This window comes from Peromyscus maniculatus, chromosome 19 (genome assembly GCF_049852395.1).
Source record: "Peromyscus maniculatus bairdii isolate BWxNUB_F1_BW_parent chromosome 19, HU_Pman_BW_mat_3.1, whole genome shotgun sequence".
Lineage (NCBI taxonomy): Eukaryota > Metazoa > Chordata > Mammalia > Rodentia > Cricetidae > Peromyscus > Peromyscus maniculatus.
In genome coordinates this window covers 18831583-18838648 of record NC_134870.1, presented here as the reverse complement: position 1 = coordinate 18838648, position 7066 = coordinate 18831583, and the positions used below count along the sequence as shown (strand labels likewise).

Genomic DNA, 7066 nt, shown 5'->3' with positions numbered 1-7066 from the left:
CCATGTTCCCTCACAAGTTATGGAGCCACAGAGATTGTATGTTTAGGTTTTTTTTTTTTAATTCTTCAGAGAATTTAGTCAGAGAGGACAGGCAGGATCTGAGAGCTTGGTTTCAGAGGGGTGTGAGAAGACTTAGTCATTCAGTTCCCAGTGCTGACTCACTACTGCTTCCTCCCAGACCAGGCTGCTAGTGAGCAAACCTTCCTCAAAATAGAAACCAGAAGTCACTAGACTGAGTGGTCCTCCTCCAGATCAGGATTTGTGAAGCTGTCTAAGGTAAAGGAGGTTGTGGAACTTTTTCAATAGCGATAAAAATAAAGAGAAAAATGATTTACCTGTAATAGATTTTATTTGCAAATTTCCAAATTTGACTGCGTGCTTTCCATTCATCAGGGTTGAGAGTCCCAAAGCTCTTTCTTTTTGTGTTTTCCTCCTGCCTTTTGTTCTTCCTTCTCCCCATCTTGTTCCTTAGAGCTATATGTATCTCTGAACCTGAAAATTCTGGTTAGCCGTGGTTTAGGGTACACGTCTTGGCTTATCATCAATATCCACACTCTCTGTTCTGAGGTGCTGGAACACTTCCTAAGAGCTGAGAGTGCATGGACTAACAATTATATTTCAAGCTGCATTTAATGTTGAAGTATGAGGCAACAAATTGATCTTAGATGTCTCCAGTCAAGCGTGGCTTCACCTCTGACTCTGGAAAGAGCTGCTGCAGAGCGGTTGCGCACTTGCAAAATAAATAAAAGGGGGAGAGTCCCCATCCATACTAAAACAAAGAAGAAAAAACAGCAACATTTTACCCCTGTATTTGGAGTGTTTGCTTCCGAGAAGGCACTGGAAGCAGCACCAAGACATGCCTAACAACCTGTGCAAACCCACCCAGCCTGTGTCAGCTCCCGCCTAAAGATGCCTATCCAGAGTTCTGCTTGGTCACCTGACAGAAAGCATAATACATTCAAATGTGTGCACACAAAAGCATCTAGCAAGATGCTTACTCGATGTCTAAGAATTACCTGCATTTGGCTATTTATTGAATCTCTACTTAATAATAGCTCTTGAACAAAGGAGGAAAACTGCGTCTCTTTGAGAACATCAAATACCCTGCAATATTCAAAGCTTCTCTGATGGTTTCTTTGAAGAAAAGAAGTAGGATTCTTGGTTTATTTGAGAGGAAGTGATAGCTTCCAAAGACAACTTACAAGTCCAGGGGTGAAGCTTTTTTTCTCTTTTAATTGCTGAAATCAAGAACAGAATTCAATTATAATTTTGAAAAGTGTAGACTAGAATACTTGGAAGAAAAAAAACAAGAAAGAAGAACAGGGAGAAAATTGTGGCACCAAAAATAACATTTCCTCCCAAGTTATCAATTAAACTCAAACATAATTTACAGAATACTTGAAGAACACATAACAGAAGAAGATACTAGAGATACTATTTCAAATATCCCCTCCCCTTTTGTAAAGTAAACAGGACTCCATTACAAGGTTCTTATTGTGAGATGTTTCCGGAGCCCTGCAACACTGTCTCAAATCCATAATTGACAATTAAAGTTCCCAATTTATTCCATCATATCTTATATCAGATTAGACTATTAGGATATTGAGTTAGAATGTGGGATATCTCTTTCTAAACACCGAAACAAGGATTCCTATTTTCTTTGCTTCCAGCAAAATCAAGATCAGCTCTTTCTCAAAAGTTGCAGCAGCATGTGTGAAAGCTGAGCTCTTGGAGCCATGCTCCCCAGATTGCCTGCTATCCCAGGACTTGCTGCTGTGTGGCGATCGTCCCCTTCAAATGAGCAGGCTCTTGTTCTGGCTCCTCTGCTTCTGCCTTGTTGCTTGAAATGCTTCTCTGGCTGTCACTGTAACAAACAGTTCTAATTGCTAGTTGACTATTAGGGTAGAAATTGCAGCAGTCTGCAGTTGAAGGCTTTCACTCTGGACACTGGTGGCAAACAGTGCTTTTCCTGAAGGAAGAAGGAAGACGGTCTTGAAGAAACAAAGTAGTAAATGATAAAGCATTTTCCAAGAAGCAGAATTCCAAACCACTTTCCGGAAGGCTTTAGTCTAACCTGATTGTAATGTGTTTTTCTTTATGCAGGAACAGAAGCGCTGGCAGGTTTTCTTGGGTTCTTGGTAGAGATGGTAGTGGATGGCATTTGCTTTTGTCTGTGAAATGGTACAGAGTTGGCAATGATTTGAAATGGTAAACTCCAATTTATTTTCATGGCAATCAGTGAGATGTGTCCCTGGAGATGGGCATACAATTGCAGGTGAATTGGCCTCCATCTCCCCTACTTTACATTAGGAAGATTGAATTCTCATTTTGAGAACTACTGCAAAATTCCCAAATTCTGAAAAATGCCTGAATAACCTGTGGGGTCTAAAATCGTCTGTGTGCTACTGAAGAAACCTCTATGATAGGAGAAGGGGAATGAGGAGCCTATACTGTCCGATTTTACTACCATGACAGAATTCAGGTTACAAAAGGCAATGTCTAATTTGGGGGATTTAATCAGATACCAAGCTTCAAGGACAGCAGCTGCTGTTCTGTTAGCTTGGATAAAATTATAGGGCCTATCAGTTCTTATGCTTCAGGGCACAATGTGATCACCAGCTGAGGTCAGGAGGAAATGTTCCCACCAGCAGTCTTCCACGGTTATATCCATTAGAAGAGATTTAACACCTACCCCTAAAACATCTGATGTGACTCATTACCAAGTAACACAAGCAGGCAGCATGCCCTTATCCTAATAACTAGGTCTTTGCACTCAGGGAGTTGGAGTGCATGGAGACGAGCCTTGATCTGATGCCCAGGTCTTAGGTGAGTTCTTAATGGACCAATGGACCATAGGAGATGATGCTCAGCTGGTGAACTGGGTCTTCAGATTCCTTTTGTTTTAAATATTTGTGTAATTTGTAAGTCACAGTCTCTACCTTTGTTGGATAGTCACACTTGATTATATGAGCAGAGTGTTCTAGAAAGGGTGACACCATTGTTTACCCTTGGTGTGTAATGCACACTACAAACCCAATAGCTTAAAGTAGCACACATCCAGTGTCCCTGCATTATTTGGAACCATCTTGGCACAGGTTAGCTGAAATCCCTGCTTGGGGTCTTGTAAGGTGCTAATCTAGTTGTCAGCTGGGGATACAATTCTTATTTGAGGAGATAAATCCTCTTCCGACCTTCCTGTTTACTGGTAGGTTCTCCTGCCCTGCAGTGATGAGACTGGGGGCCCCACTGTTTTCCTAGCTGTGTATTACCCAGAGATCACATTCAGTTCCTTAAAAGTCACCCACAATTCATGGCCTATGCATGAGAAGCACAGGAGTTTTTCCCTGGCATTCTGTGACATGTTCTTCTACAAGTGAGAAGTACAAGTAGAAATGACATACTCTCAGTTTCTTCACACTTCCAAGGGGAGAGAGGTGTATGCTCCCTAGAGGTAGAAATGTGGGGACCGTCTTACAATTGTGTCTAAAGCAGGACTTTGCTGACAATATCACTACCGAGAAATCCTATCTGATTTGGCTGCTCATACCAGCCATTTTAGGTATGAGATGGGAATAGCAATTTTCCCATTTTCTTTTAATCTATTAATAACTATCTGCAAGGGAGGACAGATAACTCGAAAAATCCCCAGAGAACGGACATGAGAGGCATCTGGTTCAGTCACCTTTGAAGCAGATAAAGAAACTAAGAACCAAAAACTTAGCTCCTTTGACAAATTCGTGGGGTCACTGAAATCCAGCATGGAAGTGCAGCTCTCTATATGTTTAAACATTGTCCTGTTTCCCACCATCAAGTCTGTGCCCACTCTGCAGAGGTTGCTCTCACTCCTGTAGTCCGAAGTGTCCTCAGACTTTGTGAGACCTGTGTACATTTCTATCCAATGACACAAACGGCTTCTGACTGATGATAGACTTGTCCCTCTGAGACTAGAGGCAGATGACACTTTGAGTCTAACTTGGTAAGATTGTAATGGTGATGGTAACATCATGAACATAAACACTGGAATAAGAAATGAATGAGTGGATTCCTATGCTCCAGAGAGCAAAGAAAAAGGAAAGAAGGATGTGCATTATGTGACTGTCAAGTGTGTGTGTGTGTGTGTGTGTGTGTGTGTGTGTGTGTGTGTGTGTGTTGAGTTTTCCTGTGTATGGAGGTGCATAGTATATGTGGTTATGTGCTGTATGTGGAGTGGAATGTATGTATATCTGGGTATATGTGATGTGTAATGTGTATACATGTGTTGTGTGTGTGTGGTATGCAGTTTTGTGTAGAGTGTGTAGTGCAATGTGCAGTTTGGATGTTGTATTGTGTGTTCTGTGTATTATATATGTGTGCCATGTGTATTATTTTGTACCATGGTATATGTGTGTCTAGGTATGTGTTGTGTGCTTCTGTATGGATGTTTGTATAGTGTGATATATGTGTATATACATGTCTACTCTGTGTGTGTAGTGTTCTGTGTGAGTTTCTAGGTATGAGGTGATTGTTTATAGTATAGTATGTATGTTTTAATATGTGCTCTGTATGTGTGATGTGTCTGTCTAGGTGTGTGCTGTGTGTGTGTAGTGTGGCATATGTGTCTAAGTATGTGTTGCATGATGTATATATGTACATGCATATGTATATATTTATGTATATTGTGTTTATCAAAGTGTGTACTCTGTGTGTGCATAGTGTGTGTCTAGAAGTATATGCTGTGTGTATATATAAGTTTGTACTGTTTGTGTAGTGCGTGTCTAGGTGTTTGCTGTGTGCATGTGTATATCTATGTGTGTTCTGTTTGTGTAGTGTGTGCATCTAAGTGCACTCTCTGTGTGCTCAGGCATGTGCTGTGTACAGTGTGTGTCTAAGTTTATGCTGTGTGTATGTATCTTGGTGTCTGCTGTGTGTTTGTCTAGATGTGTACTCGATGTGCTGTGTGTGTCTAAGTGTATGTTGTGTGCCTATGTCCCTTGGTCCTGGTGTTTATCCCAGAGGCAGGGATAGCTGCCAGGCCCACGCTGTAGAAGAGAATGTCAGAATTGTACCTGCAGTCACCTGCTCCCTGCCCTTTCAGTCCCACACTTGTTTCGCCTCTTCCCAGATATTATGTCATCAGCACTCCCTTAACCAACTTCTCATTGGTGAGTAGACACTTTCTGTTGGCTGGCTGAGTTTAATTACAGCTCTGCTGCTTTGTGTATTGGCCAGGGAGAGCCCTCAAAGCCAGAAATGCCTTGGTCAGTTAGGGAATCTTGGGCTCTGCTGAAATCACTCCTCATTCTGCTAGAAGTGACAAGCAAAGGGTGGCTCTGCCAGTTTCGGAATCAAGGCAGACATTTACACAATGCTGCGTCTCAGTGTCTCACATGAGTAAGAATTCTGATTAAGGTAACACCTGCCAGTGCCCGAGAATGGAAACGCAGGGACTGGACCAGGAGGCCAGCCCTGTGAAAAGCAATGGTGGAGGGGAGCCTCCTCCAGTCAGTGTTCCCGGAGGGATGCTGAGTGTGTCCTCGATTTTTGTCTTGGAGCCAGGACTCTGGATTTAACAGTTGTGGCTGAAAGGGTGAGGAGGGGAGAAAACAGTGTGTCTGAAATCCCTCACTAAGAAACAAGACACTATGGTTTCTGTGCTGCTCTTACCATGTCAGGTTCCCTCTCCTTAAATGTGTCATTACTTCAAACCCTGTCACAGGGCCCATGCAAATCTGTTATCGTCACCTTGGACAGGGAGTGGCTGTCACCTGCATCTGAACTGCATGTAAAGATGTCCATACTTCTAAGGAATTTTAGTATTTTAAACAAAATGTCATTTTCACCTGGAGCTTAGCAGTTTATATATCCACCATGCACCCTGCCCTCCACTAAACCATTACGTTAGTTATTCCTATGAGTCATATAAAAATTAACATACTGAGAAGCATCTTCCTTCTGTTGACAGCACAGTCAGCCAGTTCTCTTCTGGATCTGCGTCAGGGACACTCATGGTGATCAAACTCGCAGTGAGTCTCCCTCCTAGCACTAGAATTGTTTGTTTTATTTGTATTTAATTTTCCCACATGCTATTTCCAGACATGTCAACACTTACTAAGGTAGAAACTTCACTCCATGGATTTCTGGTCCTCCTACAAACTCTAGCACAGCATGGATGCTGAAAAGGAACGGACTCCCCTGAACCTGTCAAATGGAAGCAGACTAGAAATAAGCTCCCCCGAGCAGTCACCAACCTTTGCAGAGCTGCGGTTTCCATCCTCTTGCTCCTCGTCCCTTCTGCTCTTCCTGTTGGCCTCCTTCGCCTGCTTGTGTAACCTTGGGCTTATTATATGCGACTGGATTGGCTTACCTTGAACTAAATTTGATAACACTAATCAGCTGCCACTCCATCCTGGCATAGCCAGGCATCCACCATTTAAAATAAACAAAAACGTGAATAGATCTAAGCAGCCTTTGGGTCTAAAAGAAAACTGATAAGCCTTTTCTATGTTCATATAACTCACGGCTGAATGTTCTTTTCAAGAAGAATCCTGCAATTTATTAAATAATCCAATTTGAGGGATGACCCAAGAATTCACTCTCTAAAAAGATTTTTGCTGTCCAGTCTTTCTACTGTCTAGTCTTTCTGAAATGAATAATCATTTCCCAATATTTTGCTCTTCAGAAATTTTACATAGCAACCCTCAGCTAGACATACCTGTAACAAGCAGCTGCCTGGTGTCGTTTCATTTGTACTGTCTTCCAACATGCCAGCAACCAATACCTGGGCCAGCTCTCCAGTCAAATATACCTTAAGTTTTAATGGTTACCATGGCAATGAGAGAAGGCATTACAAAATGCACAAGCTGTTAACATGTTGCAGAAGCCAAAGGAAAGAGCTAAGAATAAACTTCTACAAATTCCAGATCATACCACATTTGAGGAAAATCACTGCTAAACCTACGTGGTGTCCCAGGGAAGCAGCTTGTTAATCTCAGCTCAAAGCTACCCCCCCCCTTCCATCACCCCCTCCCTCCATGCTTACTGTATCAAGGCTGGGCCACCTCCCTGTTGAGGACTAGTGAGCATGTCA

At 42.3% G+C, this 7066-nt stretch overlaps 1 long non-coding RNA gene across 1 annotated transcript; it reads right to left on the bottom strand.

Moving 5' to 3' along the window:
- Positions 1–762: 762 nt before the first annotated feature.
- LOC107402171 (uncharacterized) lies at positions 763–6714 on the bottom strand. Its single transcript, XR_013045898.1, has 3 exons — positions 6692–6714; positions 6228–6349; positions 763–1969 (listed from the first exon to the last, which is right to left on the bottom strand). It is a non-coding gene; the product is annotated as an uncharacterized LOC107402171 (long non-coding RNA).
- Between the last annotated feature and the right edge of the window lie 352 nt (positions 6715–7066).